Source organism: Zea mays, chromosome 2, assembly GCF_902167145.1.
Source record: "Zea mays cultivar B73 chromosome 2, Zm-B73-REFERENCE-NAM-5.0, whole genome shotgun sequence".
Lineage (NCBI taxonomy): Eukaryota > Viridiplantae > Streptophyta > Magnoliopsida > Poales > Poaceae > Zea > Zea mays.
Genome location: NC_050097.1, coordinates 206,608,815 through 206,629,515, shown reverse-complemented (window position 1 = coordinate 206,629,515; position 20,701 = coordinate 206,608,815). Strand labels below are relative to the sequence as shown.

The 20,701-nt window shown below is 54.6% G+C and overlaps 1 pseudogene; it reads right to left on the bottom strand.

The window, feature by feature from the left end:
* LOC103647681 (transcription termination factor MTEF18, mitochondrial-like) overlaps nucleotides 1-20,701 on the bottom strand; it is a 69,015-nt pseudogene that overhangs the window by 40,349 nt on the left and 7,965 nt on the right.

Genomic DNA, 20,701 nt, shown 5'->3' with positions numbered 1-20,701 from the left:
AGCGCTCTTGCTCCCTCGTCGAGCCTGGCCTGCACCCCGCGGATTTGCTCGAGCTGTGGGTCATGGCCCCCCGCCTGAACGGGGACCACAGCTAGCTCCCGTGGGATGTCAACGCGAGGCACCGGCCTAGGGAGATCACCGTCCTCCGGATGCCGAGATGGTTGCCTTCGGAGGGACCCCCTAGATCGACGTGGAAACATTCGCGGCTTGGGCCGTAGCCCTCGTCGCCGAGGCTACGGCTACCGTCGGAACAGTCGGAAAGGCAGTAGTCGCATGCGGTCATGAAGTCCCGCATGGCACTGGGGTTGCCAAGTCCAGAGAAATCCCAACAGAAGCTGGGCTCGTCGTCTTCCTCGGACCCAGAGGGCCCGTAGGTCGAGACATCCGTCAGCCGGTCCCAAGGTGACCGCATACGAAACCCCAGAGGGTTTGGGATCGCCTCTACGAGAGCGCCCGCCAAAGCGAAGCCGCTAGGCGGGTTGAGGCTGAATCCAAATGATGTGGGATGGGAATCGGTCGGTACCTCTTGGTCGACGGGCGGTGATGAAGTCACGTCGGGGACTGACTGCACCGTCGTCTCAGGTACGAGGGTGACGTCCAGCAAGCTTTTCGCGAGCGTGCTGGCGTCGTCCGCTTGCCCGGGATTGGCGTGTCGCGGGGAGACGGCGCTCGTCTTCGTCTCAAGCGCGAGGTCGATGCCCGGTGCGCCCCCCGTTGGGGTGCCGGCGCAGTCGACTCGCTCGACAGCCGACGAGGCGCTGCCTCCTTCTTGGCCTTGGTTGCCCCGCCTTCCCCTCCATCGGCGGGGAAGAGGGCGGGATGAGCTCGAAGGTTGTTCTTCCACCACGCGGGGAAGACGTCGTCGATTCCGCCGCCGGCGGGCGGGCTGTCGGCCGCCATTGCCGCTGTCGCCCGGCGGTGGAATGAGTATCATGTCGTAGCTGCCGTCGAGGGACATGAACTCAAGACTCCCGAAACGGAGCACCGTCCCGGGTTGGAGAGGTTGCTGGAGACTGCCCATCTGGAGCTTGATGGGAAGCTGTTCGTCAACACGCAGCAGGCCCCTACCTGGCGCGCCAACTGTCGGCGTTTCGAGACCGGGGGGTCCCTAAGCCGACGAGTGAATGTCGCCGCGTGCCCTAGCCCAGATGGGTCGACGCGAGGCCGAGCACGAAGGGGGGAAGTGAGGTGGCCGGTGACGGGCGTGAGAGAGGTGGAAATCCCGTGGCCTTCGTGTTCGTCCCGCGCCCAGGTCGGGTGCGCTTGCAGTAGGGGGTTACAAGCGTCCACGCGGGAGAGGGAGCGAGCGGCTTCAAGCGAGCGCCTGTCTCGTCCTCGTCCCCGCGCGGCCGACCCTCTCTAAGAGGGCCCTGGTCCTTCCTTTTATAGGCGTAAGGAGAGGATCCAGGTGTACAATGGGGGGTATAGCAGAGTGCTACGTGTCTAGCGGAGGAGAGCTAGCGCCCTAAGTACATGCCGTCGTGGCAGCCGGAGAGATTTTGGCACCTAGCTGGTGTGATGTCGTGGCCGTCGGAGGAGTGCTGGAGCCTGGCGGAGGGACAACTGTCGGAGCTGTTGAGTCCTTGCTGACGTCCTCTTGCTTCCATAAGGGGGCTGAGAGCAGCCGTCGTTGAAAGGGAATTAGGCTTACACCTAGTCCCTAATTAATTTTGGTGGTTGAATTGCCCAACACAAATATTTGGACTAACTAGTTTGCTCTAGTGCATAAGTTATACAGGTGCCAAAGGTTCACACTTAGCCAATAAAAAGACCAAGTATTGGGTTCAACCAAAGGCAAAGGGACAACCGAAGGTACCTCTGGTCTGGCGCACCGGACTGTCCGGTGTGCCACCGGACATGTCCGGTGCACCAGAGGTCTCCAACTCCGAACTGCTCACCTTCGGGAAATTCCAGAGGCAACTCCGCTATAATTCACCGGACTGTCCGGTGTACACCGGACATGTCCGGTGCTCCACGGAAGAGCAGCCTCTGGAACTCGCCAGCCTCGGGAATTCACTTCGGCCACTCCGCTATAATTCACCGGACTGTCCGGTGTACACCAGACTGTCCGGTGTACACCGGACTGTCCGGTGTAACAGCGGGGCAACAGCTACTACGGCGCCAACGGCTACCTGCAGGCGCAATTAATGCGCGCCAGCGCGCGCAGAGGTCAGACACGCCCATGCTGGCGCACCGGACAGTCTACAGTACTTGTCCGGTGCGCCACCAGACATCCAGGCGGGCCCAGAAGTCAGAACTCCAATGGTCAAACCCAACGGCTTTTGGTGACGTGGTTGTCGCACCGGACATGTCCGGTGTGCACCGGACTGTCCGGTGCGCCATCGAACAGACAGCCTCCACCAACGGTCAAGTTTGGTGGTTGGGGCTATAAATACCCCAACCACCCCACCATTCATTGCATCCAAGTTTTCCACTTCCCAACTACTTACAAGAGCTCTAGCATTCAATTCTAGACACACCAAAAGAGATCAAATCCTCTCCAAATTCCACACAACGCCCTAGTGATTAGAGAGAGTGATTTGCTTGTGTTTCTTTCGAGCTCTTGCGCTTGGATTGCTTTCTTCCTTCTTGATTCTTTCATTGCGATCAAACTCACTTGTAATTGAGGCAAGAGACACCAAACTTGTGGTGGTCCTTGTGGGAACTTTGTGTTCCAAGTGATTGAGAAGAGAAAGCTCATTCGGTTCGAGGGACCGTTTGAGAGAGGGAAGGGTTGAAAGAGACCCGGCCTTTGTGGCCTCCTCAACGGGGAGTAGGTTTGAGAGAACCGAACCTCGGTAAAACAAATCCGCGTGTCTCACTTCATTATTTGTTTGCGATTTGTTTTGCACCCTCTCTCGCGGACTCTATTATATTTCTAACGCTAACCCGGCTTATAGTTGTGATTATTCTTGAGAATTTCAGTTTCGCCCTATTCACCCCCCCTCTAGGCGACTTTCAATTGGTATCAAAGCCCGGTGCTTCATTAGAGCCTAACCGCTCGAAGTGATGTCGGGAGATCACACCAAGAGGGAGATGGAGACCGGCGACAAGCCCACTACAAGCCAAGGGAGCACTTCATCGGAAGAATCCCGCACCAAGAGGAAGGAGAAGAAGAAGGACTCCTCCAAACGGAAGGAGAAAAGATCTTCCTCTTCTCACCACAAAGAGAAGAAGGAAAAATCTTCTTCTCACAAGTCGCATCGGAAAGGCGACAAGCACAAGAGGATGAGGAAAGTGGTCTACTACGAGACCGACACTTCATCAACATCGACCTCCGACTCCGACGCACCGTCCGTAACTTCTAAGCGCCAAGAGCGCAAGAAGTTTAGTAAGATCCCCTTACACTATCCTCGTACATCTAGACATACTCCATTACTTTCCGTTCCATTAGGCAAACCGCCAACCTTTAATGGCGAAGATTATGCTATGTGGAGTAATTTAATGAAATTTCATCTAACCTCACTCCACAAAAGTATATGGAATGTTGTTGAGTTTGTAGCACAGGTACCATCCGTAGGGGATGAGGATTATGATGAGGACGAGGTGGCCCAAATCGAGCACTTCAACTCCCAAGCCACAACCATACTCTTGGCCTCTCTAAATAGAGAGGAATACAACAAGGTGCAAGGATTGAAGAATGCAAAGGAAATTTGGGACCTCCTCAAGACCGCGCACGAGGGTGATGAACTAACAAAGATCACCAAGCGGGAAACGATCGAGGGGGAGCTCGGTCGCTTTCGACTTCGCCAAGGGGAAGAGCCACAAGACATGTACAACCGGCTCAAGACTTTGGTGAACCAAGTGCGCAACCTCGGGAGCAAGAAATGGGATGACCACGAGGTGGTTAAGGTTATTCTTAGATCACTCATTTTCCTTAACCCCACTCAAGTTCAATTAATTCGTGGTAATCCTAGATATACTCAAATGACCCCCGAGGAAGTTATCGGGAATTTTGTGAGCTTTGAATGTATGATCAAGGGCTCCAAGAAGATCAACGAGCTTGATGAACCCTCCACGTCCGAAGCACAACCAGTGGCATTTAAGGCGACGGAGGAGAAGAAGGAGGAGTCTACACCGAGTAGACAACCAATTGACGCCTCCAAGCTCGACAATGAGGAGATGGCTTTAATCATCAAAAGCTTTCGCCAAATCCTCAAGCAACGGAAGGGGAAGGATTACAAATCCCGTTCCAAGAAGGTTTGCTACAAGTGTGGTAAGCCCGGTCACTTTATCGCTAAATGTCCATTATCAAGTGACAGTGACAGGGATAACGACAAGAAGGGAAAGAGGAAAGAAAAGAAGAGGTACCACAAGAAGAGGGGCGGCGATGCCCACGTGTGCCGCGAGTGGGACTCCGACGAGAGCTCCACCGACTCCTCCTCCGACGAGGACGCCGCCAACATCGCCGTCACCAAGGGACTCCTCTTCCCAAACGTCGGCCACAAGTGCCTCATGGCAAAGGACGACAAAAGGAAGAAGGTAAAATCAAGATCCTCCACTAAATATGAAACCTCTAGTGATGAGGATGATGCTAGCAATAAGGAGGATAACTTGCGCGTTCTTTTTGCCAACCTTAACATGGAACAAAAGGAAAAACTAAATGAGCTAATTAGTGCCATCCATGAAAAGGATGACCTCTTGGACTCCCAAGAGGACTTCCTAATCAAGGAAAATAAAAAGCATGTTAAGGTTAAAAATGCTTATGCTCTAGAGGTAGAAAAATGTGAGAAATTATCTAGTGAGCTAAATACTTGCCATGATACTATTACCAACCTTAAAAATGAAAATGCTAGTTTAAATGCTAAGGTTGACTCACATGTTTGTAATGTTTCAATTCCCAATCTTAGAAATGATAATGATGATTTGCTTGCTAAGATTGAAGAATTAAGCATTTCTCTTGCTAGCCTTAGGGTAGAAAATGAAAATTTAATTGCTAAGGCTAAAGAACTAGATGTTTGCAATGTTACAATTTCCGATCTTAGAGATAATAATGATATCTTGCGTGCTAAGATCGTTGAACTTAATTCATGCAAACCCTCTACATCTAGTGTTGAGCATGTTTCCATTTGTACTAGATGTAGAGATGTTGATATTAATGCTATTCATGATCACATGACTTTGATTAAACAACAAAATGATCATATAGCAATATTAGATGCAAAAATTGCCGAGCATAACTTAGAAAATGAAAAGTTTAAATTTGCTAGAAGTATGCTCTATAATGGGAGACACCCTGGCATTAAGGATGGCATTGGCTACCAAAGGGGAGACAATGTCAAACTTAGTGCCCCTCCTAAAAGATTGTCAAATTTTGTTAAGGGCAAGGCTCCCATGCCTCAGGATAACGAGGGTTACATTTTATACCCTGCCGGTTATCCTGAGAGCAAAATTAGGAAAATTCACTCTAGGAAGTCTCACTCTGGCCCTAACCATGCTTTTATGTATAAGGGTGAGACATCTAGCTCTAGGCAACCAACCCGTGCTAAGTTGCCTAAGAAGAAAACTCCTAGCGCATCAAATGATCATAGTATTTCATTTAAAACTTTTGATGCATCATATGTGCTTACTAACAAATCCGGCAAGATAGTTGCCAAGTTTGTTGGGGGCAAACACAAGGGCTCCAAGACTTGTGTTTGGGTACCCAAAGTTCTTGTTTCTAATGCCAAAGGACCCAAAACCGTTTGGGTACCTAAAGTCAAGAACTAAAATTGTTTTGTAGGTTTATGCATCCGGGGGCTCAAGTTGGATACTCGACAGCGGGTGCACAAACCATATGACAGGGGAGAAAAAGATGTTCTCCTCATATGAGAAAAACCAAGATCCCCAACGAGCTATCACATTCGGGGATGGAAATCAAGGTTTGGTCAAAGGTTTGGGTAAAATTGCTATATCACCTGACCATACTATTTCCAATGTTTTTCTTGTAGACTCTTTAGATTACAATTTGCTTTCCGTTTCGCAACTTTGTCAAATGGGCTACAACTGTCTATTTACTGATGTAAGTGTCACTGTCTTTAGAAGAAGTGATGATTCAATAGCATTTAAGGGAGTGTTGGAGGGTCAGGTATACTTGGTAGATTTTGATAGAGCTGAACTCGACACTTGCTTAATTGCTAAGACTAACTTGGGTTGGCTCTGGCACCGCCGACTAGCCCATGTTGGGATGAAGAATCTTCATAAGCTTCTAAAGGGAGAGCACATTTTGGGACTAACAAATGTTCATTTTGAGAAAGACAGGATTTGTAGCGCATGCCAAGCAGGAAAGCAAGTTGGGTCTCATCATCCACACAAGAACATTAGGACAAGCGACAGGCCACTGGAGCTCCTACACGTGGATTTATTCGGCCCGATCGCTTACATAAGCATCGGCGGGAGTAAGTACTGTCTAGTTATTGTGGATGATTATTCTCGCTTCACTTGGGTATTCTTTTTGCAGGAAAAATCTCATACCCAAGAGACCTTAAAGGGATTCTTGAGACGGGCTCAAAATGAGTTCGGCTTAAGGATCAAGAAAATTAGAAGCGACAACGGGACGGAGTTCAAGAACTCACAAATAGAAGGCTTTCTTGAGGAGGAGGGCATCAAGCATGAGTTCTCTTCTCCCTACACTCCACAACAAAATTGTGTAGTGGAGAGGAAGAATCGAACTCTATTGGACATGGCAAGAACCATGCTTGATGAGTACAAGACACCAGATCGGTTTTGGGCCGAGGCGGTCAACACCGCTTGCTACGCCATCAACCGGTTATATCTACACCGAATCCTCAAGAAGACATCCTATGAACTCCTTACTGGTAAAAAGCCCAATATTTCATATTTTAGAGTTTTTGGTAGCAAATGCTTTATTCTTGTTAAGAGAGGTAGAAAATCTAAATTTGCTCCTAAAACTGTAGAAGGCTTTTTACTGGGATATGACTCAAACACAAGGGCATATAGAGTCTTTAACAAGTCCTCAGGACTAGTTGAAGTTTCTTGTGACGTTGTGTTTGATGAAACTAACGGCTCTCAAGTAGAGCAAGTTGATCTTGATGAGATAGGTGAAGAACAGGCTCCGTGCATCGCGCTAAGGAACATGTCCATTGGGGATGTGTGTCCTAAGGAATCCGAAGAGCCTCCACATGCACAAGATCAACCATCCTCCTCCACGCAAGCATCACCACCAACTCAAAATGAGGACGAGGCTCAAGTTGATGAAGAAGAAGATCAAAGAGATGAGCTACCTCAAGATGATGGCAATGATCAAGGGGGAGATACAAATGTTGAGGACAAGGAGGATGAAGAACCAAAGCCGCCACACCCAAGAGTCCACCAAGCAATCCAACGAGATCACCCCGTCAACACCATCCTCGGCGACATTCATAAGGGGGTAACCACTCGATCTCGGGTTGCACATTTTTGTGAGCATTACTCTTTTGTTTCCTCTATTGAGCCACACAGGGTAGAGGAAGCACTCCAAGATTCGGATTGGCTGATGGCGATGCAAGAGGAGCTCAACAACTTCACAAGGAATGAGGTATGGCATTTAGTTCCACGTCCTAACCAAAATGTTGTAGGAACCAAGTGGGTCTTCCGCAACAAACAAGACGAGCATGGTGTGGTGACGAGGAACAAAGCTCGACTCGTGGCCAAGGGGTATTCACAAGTGGAAGGTTTGGATTTTGGTGAAACCTATGCACCCGTAGCTAGGCTCGAGTCAATTCATATATTATTAGCCTATGCTACTTACCATGGCCTCAAGCTTTACCAAATGGACGTGAAGAGTGCCTTCCTCAATGGACCAATCAAGGAAGAGGTCTACGTTGAGCAACCTCCCGGCTTTGAAGATAGTGAGTACCCTAACCATGTCTATAGGCTCTCTAAGGCGCTTTATGGGCTCAAGCAAGCCCCAAGAGCATGGTATGAATGCCTTAGAGATTTCCTTATTGCTAATGGCTTCAAAGTCGGCAAAGCTGATCCTACTTTATTCACTAAAACTCTTGACAATGATTTGTTTGTATGCCAAATTTATGTTGATGATATCATATTTGGGTCTACTAACGAATCTACATGTGAAGAATTTAGTAGGATCATGACAAAGAAATTCGAGATGTCGATGATGGGGGAGTTGAAGTATTTTCTAGGATTCCAAGTCAAGCAACTCCAAGAGGGCACCTTCATTAGCCAAACGAAGTACACTCAAGACATTCTAACCAAGTTTGGAATGAAGGATGCCAAGCCCATCAAGACACCCATGGGAACAAATGGGCATCTCGACCTCGACACGGGAGGTAAGTCTGTGGATCAAAAGGTATATCGGTCGATGATTGGTTCATTGCTTTATTTATGTGCATCTCGATCGGACATTATGCTTTCCGTTTGCATGTGTGCAAGATTCCAAGCCGACCCTAAGGAATCACACCTTACGGTCGTAAAACGAATCTTGAGATATTTGGCTTATACTCCTAAGTTTGGGCTTTGGTACCCTCGGGGATCCACATTTGATTTAATTGGTTATTCGGATGCCGATTGGGCAGGGTGTAAGATTAATAGGAAGAGCACATCGGGGACTTGCCAGTTCTTGGGAAGATCCTTGGTGTCTTGGGCTTCAAAGAAGCAAAATTCGGTCTCTCTTTCTACCGCCGAAGCCGAGTATATTGCCGCTGGCCATTGTTGCGCGCAATTGCTTTGGATGAGGCAAACCCTGCGGGACTATGGTTACAAATTAACCAAAGTTCCTCTTCTATGTGATAATGAGAGTGCAATCCACATGGCGGATAATCCCGTTGAGCATAGCCGCACTAAACACATAGCCATTCGGTATCATTTTCTTAGGGATCACCAACAAAAGGGGGATATCGAGATTTCATACATTAACACTAAAGATCAATTAGCCGCTATCTTTACCAAGCCACTTGATGAACAATCTTTTACCAGACTTAGGCATGAGCTCAATATTCTTGATTCTAGGAATTTCTTTTGCTAATTTGCACACATAGCACACAAGTATACCTTTGATCATATCTCTTTTATATATGCTATGACTAATGTGTTTTCAAGTGTATTTCAAACCAAGTCATAGGTATATTGGAAGGAAATTGGAGTCTTCGGCGAAGACAAAGGCTTCCACTCCACTCTACTACTCATCCTTCGCCGTCACTCCAAGCATCTCTCCAACTTTGGTATAATCTTCACTCATTTATTTTATGACCAAAGGAGGAGAAAGTACTTCGTTGGGCTCTAATGATTCCGTTTTTGGCGATTCATGCCAAAGGGGAGAAAATATGAGCCCAAAGCAAAAGGACCGCACCACCACCCTAATTTTAAAAATTTGGAGATTTTCAATTGGTCAATTTCAAATTAGTATCTTATTATGTTCTAAAGGGGGAGGAAGTGGTATTTCAAAAATGATATATCAAAACCCTCTTGAACACTAAGAGGAGGATCTCATTTAGGGGGAGTTTTGTTTAGTCAAAGGAAAAGCATTTGAAACAAGGGGAGAAAAATTTTTAAACTTAAAAATGCTTTGCAAAAATCTTATTCATCTACCTTTGACTAAATAGCAAAAGAACTTTTGAAAAGATTTACAAAAGAATTTGCAAAGACAAAACATGTGGTGCAAGCGTGGTCCAATATGTTAAAAACAAAGAAACAATCCATGCACATCTAGTAAATAACATTCATTGGCTCAATTCGAAGCAACTTTTGCACTTACATTATGCAAACTAGTTCAATTATGCACCTTTATATTTGCTTTGGTTTGTGTTGGCATCAATCACCAAAAAGGGGGAGATTGAAAGGGAATTAGGCTTACACCTAGTCCCTAATTAATTTTGGTGGTTGAATTGCCCAACACAAATATTTGGACTAACTAGTTTGCTCTAGTGCATAAGTTATACAGGTGCCAAAGGTTCACACTTAGCCAATAAAAAGACCAAGTATTGGGTTCAACCAAAGGCAAAGGGACAACCGAAGGTACCTCTGGTCTGGCGCACCGGACTGTCCGGTGTGCCACCGGACATGTCCGGTGCACCAGAGGTCTCCAACTCCGAACTGCTCACCTTCGGGAAATTCCAGAGGCAACTCCGCTATAATTCACCGGACTGTCCGGCGTACACCGGACATGTCCGGTGCTCCACGGAAGAGCAGCCTCTGGAACTAGCCAGCCTCGGGAATTCACTTCGGCCACTCCGCTATAATTCACCGGACTGTCCGGTGTAACAGCAGGGCAATGGCTACTACGGCGCCAACGGCTACCTGCAGGCGCAATTAATGCGCGCCAGCGCGCGCAGAGGTCAGACACGCCCATGCTGGCGCACCGGACAGTCTACAGTACTTGTCCGGTGCGCCACCGGACATCCAGGCGGGCCCAGAAGTCAGAACTCCAACGGTCGAACCCAACGGCTTTTGGTGACGTGGCTGTCGCACCGGACATGTCCGGTGTGCACCGGACTGTCCGGTGCGCCATCGAACAGACAGCCTCCACCAACGGTCAAGTTTGGTGGTTGGGGCTATAAATACCCCAACCACCCCACCATTCATTGCATCCAAGTTTTCCACTTCCCAACTACTTACAAGAGCTCTAGCATTCAATTCTAGACACACCAAAAGAGATCAAATCCTCTCCAAATTCCACACAACGCCCTAGTGATTAGAGAGAGTGATTTGCTTGTGTTTCTTTCGAGCTCTTGCGCTTGGATTGCTTTCTTCCTTCTTGATTCTTTCATTGCGATCAAACTCACTTGTAATTGAGGCAAGAGACACCAAACTTGTGGTGGTCCTTGTGGGAACTTTGTGTTCCAAGTGATTGAGAGAACCAAACCTCGGTAAAACAAATCCGCGTGTCTCACTTCATTATTCGTTTGTGATTTGTTTTGCACCCTCTCTCGCGGACTCTATTATATTTCTAACGCTAACCCGGCTTATAGTTGTGATTATTCTTGAGAATTTCAGTTTCGCCCTATTCACCCCCCCTCTAGGCGACTTTCAGTCGTCACAGAGTATGCGGGGCGCCATCATTGCCTATCTGGCGGAGCGAGCCATATGGGACGCTGGTCTTGTTCCCCATGGCCCGAGTCAGTTTGGGGTAGGGTGATGATGGCGCCTCTTGTCGACGTGGCCGGTCTGCGCCCTAGATTGGGCGATGTGGAAGCTCCTCCGAAGCCGAGGTCGAGTCCGAGCCCCTGGTTCGGGCGAGGCGGAGACCGTCGGCTGAGGCCAGGGCGGAGTCCGAGCCCTGGGGTCGGGCGAAGCGGAGTTCGTCGTCTTCTGGGGCTGAGCCTGAGTCCGAGCCCTGGGTCGGGCGGAGCGGAGTTCGTCGTCTTCCGGGGCTTAGCCCGAGTCCGAGCCCTGGGTCGGGCGGAGCGGAGTTCGTCGTCTTCTGGGGCTGAGCCCGAGTCCGAGCCCTGGGTCGGGCGGAGCGGAGTTCGTCGTCTTCTGGGGCTTAGCCCGAGTCCGAGCCCTGGGTCGGGCGGAGCGGAGTTCGTCGTCTTCTAGGGCTGAGCCCGAGTCCGAGCCCTGGGTCGGGCGGAGCGGAGTTCGTCGTCTTCCGGGGCTTAGCCCGAGTCCGAGCCCTGGGTCGGGCGGAGCGAAGTTCGTCGTCTTCCGGGACTTAGCCCGAGTCCGAGCCCTGGGTCGGGCGGAGCGGAGTTCGTCGTCTTCCGGGACTTAGCCCGAGTCTGAGCCCTGGGTCGGGCGAAGCGGAGCTTCCTATGGTGCCTGCGGCCGGGCCTGACTGCCTGTCAGCCTCACTCTGTCAAGTGGCACCGCAGTCGGAGCGGCGCAGGTGGCGCTGTCTTTCTGTCAGGCCGGTCAGTGGAGCGGCGAAGTGACGGCGGTCACTTCGGCTCTGTCGGTTGGGGGGCGCGCGTCAGGATAAAGGTGTCAGGCCGCCTTTGCATTAAATGCTCCTGCGATTTGGTCGGTTGGTGCGGCGATTTGGTCAGGGTTGCTTCTTGGCGAAGACAGGGCCTCGGGCGAGCCGAAAATATGTTCGCCGCTGGAGGGGGGCCTCGGGCGAGACGGAAATCCTCCGGGGTCGGTTGCCCTTGTCCGAGGCTAGGCTCGGGCGAGGAGTGATCGAGTCCCTCGAATGGACTGATCCCTGACCTAATCGCACCCATCAGGCCTTTGCAGCTTTATGCTGATGGGGGTTACCAGCTGAGAATTAGGAGCCTTGAGGGTACTTCTAATTATGGTCCCCGACAGGTACTAATGAACCTATTCTCTGAGTTAGCTAGCACTGTTGCAGGGTAATTTTTTTTAAGCAAGCCATGCTCTTGGAGCCACCGAAGCATTGTATACCTAGGCTTGACCCTGTTCTCCAAATCAAAGCACAGAAATGCAGGGAAGCGATCCAGGTACTCCAAGGAGTAGCCCAGCTCCTCTGTGAGGTAGTTCAACTTCTCATTGAGCATACCCTCGCTCTGGTTCAGCACCTTTGGGAAAAGGCGCAAGATCCGACATAGTATCCTATACTCCACTCCTCTTTTCAGGAGGTAGTTAAACCGCTCCAGCAGCAACTCCTTGGTGCTGTTAAGGGCAGGAATTACCTTGGTGGTCATACCCAACACTTTTCAAGAATTCCAGCTTCATGTCTACGAATGTGATTTCCTGTCAACCATGACCTTATAGTCATCCCATCCAAGAAAGCTCTTTCGACCTCGGCATCATAGCTATCATCCTCCAAAACAAATTCTGGTGATAAATAGCACACACTCTCCCCGCCGGCCAATATCTGTTGGAATTAGAGCCAGTAGTGTGTCCCAATTTAATAAGAAAGCCAAGATGAAGTGTAGAGATGGCAAAGGACTTGTCGGCGTTTCGAGACCGGGGGGTCCCTAAGCCGACGAGTGAGTGTGCTGCGTGCCCCAGCCCAGATGGGTCGAGCGCGTGGGCGAGCGCGAAGGGGGGAGAGGCGAGGTGGCCGGAGACGGGCGTGAGAGAGGTGGAAGTCCCGCGGCCTTCGTGTTCGTCCCGCGCCCAGGTCGGGTGCGCTTGCAGTAGGGGGGTTACAAGCGTCCACGCGGGTGAGGGAAGCGAGCGGCCCCAAGAGAGCGCCTGTCCCATCCTCGGTCCCGCGCGGCCCACCTTCTCTAAGAAGGCCCTGGTCCTTCCTTTTATAGTCGTAAGGAGAGGATCCAGGTGTACAATGAGGGGTGTAGCAGAGTGCTACGTGTCTAGCGGAGGGAGAGCTAGCGCCCTAAGTACATGCCAATGTGGCAGCCGGAGAGATCTTGGCACCCTGCTGGAGTGATGTCGTGGCTGTCGGAGGAGCAACGGAGCTTGGCGGAAGGACAGCTGTCGGAGCGGTCGAGTCCTTGCTGACGTCCACCGGCTTCCGTAAGAGAGCTGAGAGCCGCCGCCGTCATAGAGCTTGGGAGGCGCTATCATTGCCTATCTGGCGGAGCTGGCCAGATGGGACACCGGTCTTGTTCTCTGCGGCCCGAGTCGGCTCGGGGTAGAGTGGTGATGGCGCTCCCTGTTGACGTGGCGGGCCTGCGCCCGAGGCCGGGCGACGTGGGGGCTCCTCCGAAGCTGGGGTCGAATCTGTCTTCCATTGCCGGGGCCGAGTCCGAGCCCCTGGGTCGGGCGAGGCGGAAGTCGTTCGGCAGAGGCCAGGGCGGAGTCCGAGCCCTAGGGTCGGGCGAGGCGGAGTTCGTCGTCTTCCGGGGCCAAGCCCGAGTCCGAGCCCTGGGGTCGGGTGGAGCGGAGTTCGCCGTCTTCCGGGCCTTAGCCCGAGTCCGAGCCCTGGGGTCGGGCGGAGCGGAGTTCGCCGTCTTCCGGGTCTTAGCCCGAGTCCGAGCCCTGGGGTCGGGCGGAGCGGAGTTCGCCGTCTTCCGGGTCTTAGCCCGAGTCCGAGCCCTGGGGTGGAGCGGAGTTCGCCGTCTTTCGGGTCTTAGCCCGAGTCCGAGCCCTGGGGTCGGGCGGAGCGGAGTTCGCCGTCTTCCGGGCCTTAGCCCGAGTCCGAGCCCTGGGGTCGGGCGGAGCGGAGTTCGCTATGGCGCCCTTGGCGAGGCCTGACTGCCTGTCAGACTCACTCTGCCGAGTGGCACTGCAGTCGGAGTGGCGCAGGCGGCGCTGTCCTTCTGTCTGACCGGTCAGTGGAGCGGCGGAGTGACGGCGGTCACTTCGGCTCTGCCGGGGGGCGCGCGTCAGGATAGAGGTGTCAGGCCACCTTTGTGTTAAATGCTCCTGCAACTCGGTCAGTCGGTGCGGCGATTTAGTCAGGGTTGCTTCTTAGCGAAGCCAAGGCCTCGGGCGAGCCGGAGATGTGTCCGCCGTAAAAACGGGGGCCTCGGGCGAGACGGAAGTCCCTCGAGGTCGGCTGCCCGAGTCCGAGGCTAGGCTCGGGTGAAGCGTGATCGAGTCACTCGTATGGACTGATCCCTGACTTAATCGCACCCATCAGGCCTCTGCAGCTTTATGCTGATGGGGGTTACCAGCTGAGAATTAGGCGTCTTGAGGGTACCCCTAATTATGGTCCCCGACAGTAGCCCCCGAGCCTCGAAGGGAGTGTTAGCACTCGCTTGGAGGCTTTCGTCGCACTTTTTTGCAAGGGGACCAGCCTTCCTCGGTTGCATTTTATTCCGGTGGGTGCGCGCGAGCGCACCCGCCGGGTGTAGCCCCCGAGGCCTCGGAGGAGTGGTTTCACTCCTTCGAGGTCTTAATGCCTTGCGTAACGCTTCGGCTGGTCTGGTCGTTCCCTCATGCGAACTGGCCGTAGCCCGGGTGCACGGTCGGGGCCCAAGTTCTCGGGCTGGTATGTTGACGCTGTCAACGGTTCGGCCGGAGCCGGGTTTGCGAGAGCAGCCCCCGAGCCCCTGCACAGGGCGAGAGGACGATCAGGGTCAGACTCGACTTTTTGCATACGCCCCTACGTCGCCTTTCCGCAAGGAGGAGGGGGGGAGTGCGCCATGTTACCCTCGATGGGCACCGAACATGGTGTCTCCGGTGAGCTGCAAGCGGGTAATCCGAGTGGACGTTCGTGCCCCGTTCGTTGGGGGTCGGCTAGGGGCCCAGAGGCACGCCCAAAAGTACCTGCGGGTGATCTGCCGGACCCGGTCCCCTGGCGACGGGGTCCGAGGGCTCGATGCCTCCCTCCGATGGGATTCCGTTACAAGATCGCTCCCGCTGGTCTCAGAAATGTCCTAGGGTACCTCGGGAGCGCAGCCCGAGCCTCGGTTATGTATCGAACGTACCCCTGGTCATCCCTCGCTCGGCGTCTGAGGCGACTGTGAACCCTTCGGGGGCCAGCCTTCGAACCTCTGATCAGTAATGGGCGCGGAGCCCGAGTAGCCTGAGGCGGCCATGGAACCCTTCGGGGGGCCGGCCTTCGAACCCCTGACCAGTAGTGGGTGTCGGGCCCACGCGATTGAGGCGACTGTTGAACCCTTCGGAGGGCCAGCCTTCGAACCTCTGATCAGTAGGGGGGTTCGGAGCCCGGTTCCTTCACAGGGAAGGATCCTTTTCGGGGTATCCCCCTTTCCCGGTCCCTGTTGCAAGAGATAGAGAAAGAGGAAAAAGGAGAAAAGGATACGAAATCGAACGACGTGGCGTACCTTTTTTGGCGCGGTTATTACGGCGAAGGCGAAGCGTCGTCCGCTTCTCCTGCCAGAAGCGCCGCCTGTCCCGCCGCGGAGTTAATGCGACGGGGCGAGTGGTTGGCGGGGCGGCCGTCACGCGTGCGCGAGCCGTTCGAGGAACGGATCACGGGCGCACCGTCTTCACGCCGTGGGAGGAGGCTCTCTTGCTGTCCCTGGATGGGACGTGAGCCTGGCTGACGACGTGACTGCTGCTCCCGTCCGCCTGCCACCGTCATCACTGCCGGCCCACTTTCGGCTGCATTGACCGTCGCGCCAGGCTGGCGCCGCTGGGTCGTGCGCTGGGTCGCCTCGAGTCGCGGCATAGGCTCCGCAACCGAAGAGGCGCGACGGTGGCACAAGTGGTGGCACGGTTGCTTGCATGCAGCAACTGGCGCGCTGGTTGCGTGACGCGTGGGCCTGGGCCTCCAAGCTGGCGTGTCAGAAGTCGGAGAAGCGCGTCCACCTGGCGCGGTTGCATGCCGCCTGCATGGCTACCCGCCCCTCCCGCCCGTTGGTCTGGGCAAAAGTGGGGGGTCGCTTGTAACCGCTGGGCGGTTGTGCGCACCACGCGCGGCGGTTTGGCTTCTTCTGCTCGGAGCCGGTCTGCATGACATGCGGGACCCAGCCCCCGAGTCGCAGGGGTGGGCCTTGGAGCGTGTTGGAGAAGACTCAGCCCGCGGCGTTTGGGGGCGCACGTAGGGAGAGTTGCCTTTAAAAGGAGGGCGACCCCTTTCGGAAGGCAACCATGTCTTCTTCCTGCCTCATGCGTCGTGTCTTTCCATCTTCCAAGCCCTCGGATGGGGGGTACCCACCGTCTTTCCGCCTCCTCGTTGGAGGAACACAACTCCGTGGGAGTTGGTACCTTTCAGCCATCGTTCGGCTTCAAGGATTTTCATCATGCAGCCCAGCCGCACCCCTCCACCGGCGGTCACCCGAGATGGCGACCTCCGGCTTGATGGTGGGGGAAAGCGAGCCGGGCTGCGGCCTCTGCCCCTCCCTCAGCCTCAAGGATTTTCATCACCGAGGCTGGGGAGGGGAGAGTGCCGAGTTGGGGTCGGCCCCTGCGCGGGCGACGGCCCGCTCCTTCACTTAGCGATGGGGGGAGGAGCAGGCGTTGCCCGTGGCGCTGGCAGCTGCAGCGTGCCCGGTCTTCAGACGCGAGTGGCCTCGGAGCCACTCGCGGCACCGGCGTCCGCCACGGCAGCTGGAAGAGGTTCTTCCGCCGGCGCGATAACCGGGGCCGGCCACGGGCTGACCTCCAACTCTACGGCCTTCTGCCCGTCCTTGCCTCACGAGTTTTGGCACGGGCGGGGGCCTCCTGGCAGCGGCATCCACCCTGGGGTCAACGTTGCCGCTGTTCGACCCCCCGGAGCAGAAGTCGTCGTCGTCGCCGCTGCTGGAGCAGGTGACGGCGCGCCGTTCGTCGACCTTCCGTTGCTCCGCAGGCCTTCCCCCTCGGAGTGGGGTTGTTCGTACCTGCGGAGGGGGAACCGGAGTTCCGTTTGTAATGGCATTTCGACTGCCAGGGTTTTTGTTCATTGTGGCTGTCGAGGCCTGAACATGTATGTAATTTCGGCACGGAGCCGTGTTTTTTCCTCATTTTCGAGCACTAAGTCTCGCCTGTTGATTATCTGTACCACTTCACCAAGCATGAGTCGCCCCGTGTCAAGGTGACGAGTGAGGTATCCGTATCCCGGAGGCGTAGGAATCCCTTGGCTCGATCGGCCTTGTTGTCTGAGGCTCCTCTGGCTTAGTTAAAGAGACCCCTCGGCCGCTCTTCGACGAGCCGAGGCCAGGGGTAGCGATATCGGTACGAACAGAGGCGGAGTTGGCTCGAAAATGGGAACCTGGTTGGCCGGAGCCTAGCCGGGTTGTCCGTCAGCGGATCCGACGCTGGAGTCGATCAGCCGAGGCCTCGGGTCGGGCTAGCGCCCTTGGAAGATGGTTGGCCGAGGCCCCGGGGGTAGCCAGCCGAGCCGCCTGCTCGGGCCGGATTCCCGGAGAAGTCCCTGGACCGCGCCGCCGTCCGAGGCTGGGTCGGACCTTGCTGAAGACGTCGTCGACGCCGAGGGTGCTACGGCCCCCTTCAGCGTGAAGACCCAAGCCTGCAGGATCAGATCGTCTTGTAGCGCGTGCCTTCTACGGCCGTTGAGGCCAGAAAACACACCCTCGCTGCGCTTGTAAAGCTGCGTCCCTTTTCCCCTTATTCCGAGCATCTGGACTTTCCGTCGGTAACAGGGATGTTTGTGCGGGCGAGAGTTGCTTCTCGCGAAAGGTGATGAGTGAGGTATCCGTATCCCGGAGGCGTAGGAGTCCCTCGGCTCGGTCGGCCTTGCCGCTTACGCGTACCTTCACCCGTCCATGAGGCCCTGTCTCCGACTTAGTCGAGGAAGCTTGAAGGACCACTTTGGCAGAAAAACTTCCGAACGTGAAGACTTGTCCGGTCCACGGAGTCGCTTTATCCGAACGCGAGTTACTTATCGCAGAAGGTGATGAGTGAGGTATCCGTATCCCGGAGGCGTAGGAGTCCCTCGGCTCGGTCAGCCTTGGCTGCTTACGTGTACTCCGTCGTTTCCAGGATCCGCTTTTCGAAGTAGTCAAAAAGCACGAAAGAAATTCTGCTAAAAAGAGATCTTTTTTTCGAGGGAAAAATTCGACGCAGAGGGGGTCTCCCCCCTTTTAGCCCCCGAGGGAGGGTCGGGCTTTGCCGAGGCGAGGCCGACCCTTCCTTGATGACTAAACTTTTGCGTGGGTGCGAGGTATATGAACAACTTGAAAACATCTTAAGGGTAGAAGCGACGTAGCTGTTTGATGTTCCAAGCGTTGCCGTAGACCTCGCCTTGATTGTTGGCCAGCTTGTATGTTCCGGGCTTCAGGACTTTGGTGATGACGAATGGCCCCTCCCAGGGGGCGTGAGCTTGTGCCTCCCTCGGGCGTCCTGCCGCAGCCGAAGCACCAGATCGCCCACCTGGAGGTCTCGGGACCGGACCCCTCGGGCGTGGTAGCGTCGCAGGGACTGCTGGTACCGCGCCGAGTGTAGTAAGGCCTTGTCCCGAGCCTCCTCCAGCTGGTCCAGCGAGTCTTCTCGGCTAGCTTGGTTGCTTTGTTCGTTGTAGGCCTTCGCCCTCGGGGAGCCGTATTCCAGGTCAGTGGGCAAGATGGCCTCGGCCCCATAGACCAGGAAGAACGGCGTGAAACCCGTGGCTCGGCTTGGCGTTGTCCTCAGGCTCCAGACCACCGAGGGGAGTTCCTTCATCCATCGCTTGCCGAACTTGTTGAGGCCGTTGTAGATCCGGGGCTTGAGCCCTTGTAGAATCATGTCGTTGGCACGCTCCACTTGCCCATTCGACATGGGATGAGCCACGGCGGCCCAGTCCACCCGGATGTGGTGATCTTCGCAAAAATCCGAGAATTTTTTGCCGGTGAACTGGGTACTGTTGTCGGTGATGATGGAGTTTGGGACCCCGAAGCGATGGATGATGTTGGTGAAGAACGCCACCGCCTGCTCGGACCTGATGCTGTTCAGGTGTCGGACCTCGATCCACTTGGAGAATTTGTCGATGGCGACCAGCAGGTGCGTGTAGCCCTGGGGTGCCTTCTGCAAGGGACCGACGAGGTCCAGACCCCACACAGCGAAGGGCCAGGTGATGGGTATCGTCTGCAGAGCCTGAGCGGGCAGGTGGGTCTGCTTCGCATAGAATTGGCACCCTTCGCAGGTGCGGAGAACTCTAGTGGCGTCAGCCACCGCCGTTGGCCAGTAGAAGCCTTGCCGGAAAGCATTCCCGACAAGGGCCCGGGGTGCTGCATGATGGCCGCAAGCCCCCGAGTGTATTTCTTGCAGGAGTTCCTGACCTTCGGCGATGGAGATGCATCGCTGGAGGACGCCTGAGGGGCTGCGGTGGTAGAGCTCCTCCTCATCGCCCAGTAAGACGAACGACTTGGCGCGTCGCGCTACCCGCCGAGCCTCGGCTTGGTCGAGGGGTAGCTCTCCTCGGCGGAGATATTGCAGGTACGGGGCCCGCCAATCTTGATCAGGTGTGGCCCCGCTCTGCCCTTCCTCGACGTCCAGTGCCTCGCCCTCGGGGGCCGAGGGTACCTCGGGCTGTGCCGAGGGTGCCCCGGGCTCGGGAGCGTCGTCGATCTTGATAGAGGGTTGATGCAGATCCCGGGAGAAGACGTCTGGGGGGACCGTCGTTCGCCCCGAGGCTATTTTAGCCAGTTCGTCTGCAGTCTCGTTGTAGCGCCGAGCGATGTGGTTGAGCTCGAGCCCGAAGAACTTGTCTTCCAGGCGCCGAACCTCATCGCAGTAGGCCTCCGTCTTCGGGTCGCGGCAGTGGGAGTTCTTCATGACTTGGTCGATGACGAGCTGCGAGTCACCGCGGGCGTCGAGGCGTCTGACCCCTAGCTCGATGGCGATCCGCAACCCGTTGACTAGAGCCTCGTACTCGGCCACATTGTTGGACGCCGGGAAATGGAGGCGGAGCACGTAGCGTAGGTGCTTCCCAAGGGGCGAGATGAAGAGCAGGCCCGCGCCGGCTCCCGTCTTCATCAGCGACCCGTCGAAAAACATGGTCCAGAGCTCCGGTTGGATCGGAGCTGTCGGCAGCTGGGTGTCGACCCATTCGGCCACGAAGTCCGCCAACACCTGGGACTTGATGGCCTTCCGAGGGGCGAACGAGATCGTTTCGCCCATGATTTCCACCGCCCACTTCGCGATCCTGCCCGAAGCCTCTCGGCACTAGATGATCTCCCCCAGGGGGAAGGATGACACCACAGTTACCGGATGAGACTCGAAGTAGTGTCGTAACTTCCGCCTCGTCAGGATCACAGCATACAGCAGTTTCTGAACTTGTGGGTAGCGGATCTTGGTCTCGGACAGTACTTCGCTGACGAAGTAGACTGGCCTCTGAACGGGCAATGCATGCCCTTCCTCTTGCCTCTCGACCACAATCGCGGCGCTAACCACCTGAGTGGTTGCGGCGACGTAGACCAAGAGGGCTTCTCCATCAGCTGGGGGCACCAAGACAGGCGCCTTTGTAAGGAGCGCCTTCAGGTTCCCGAGGGCTTCCTCGGCCTCAGGTGTCCAAGCGAAACACTCGGCCTTCCTTAAGAGGCGGTACAGAGGCAGACCTCTTTCG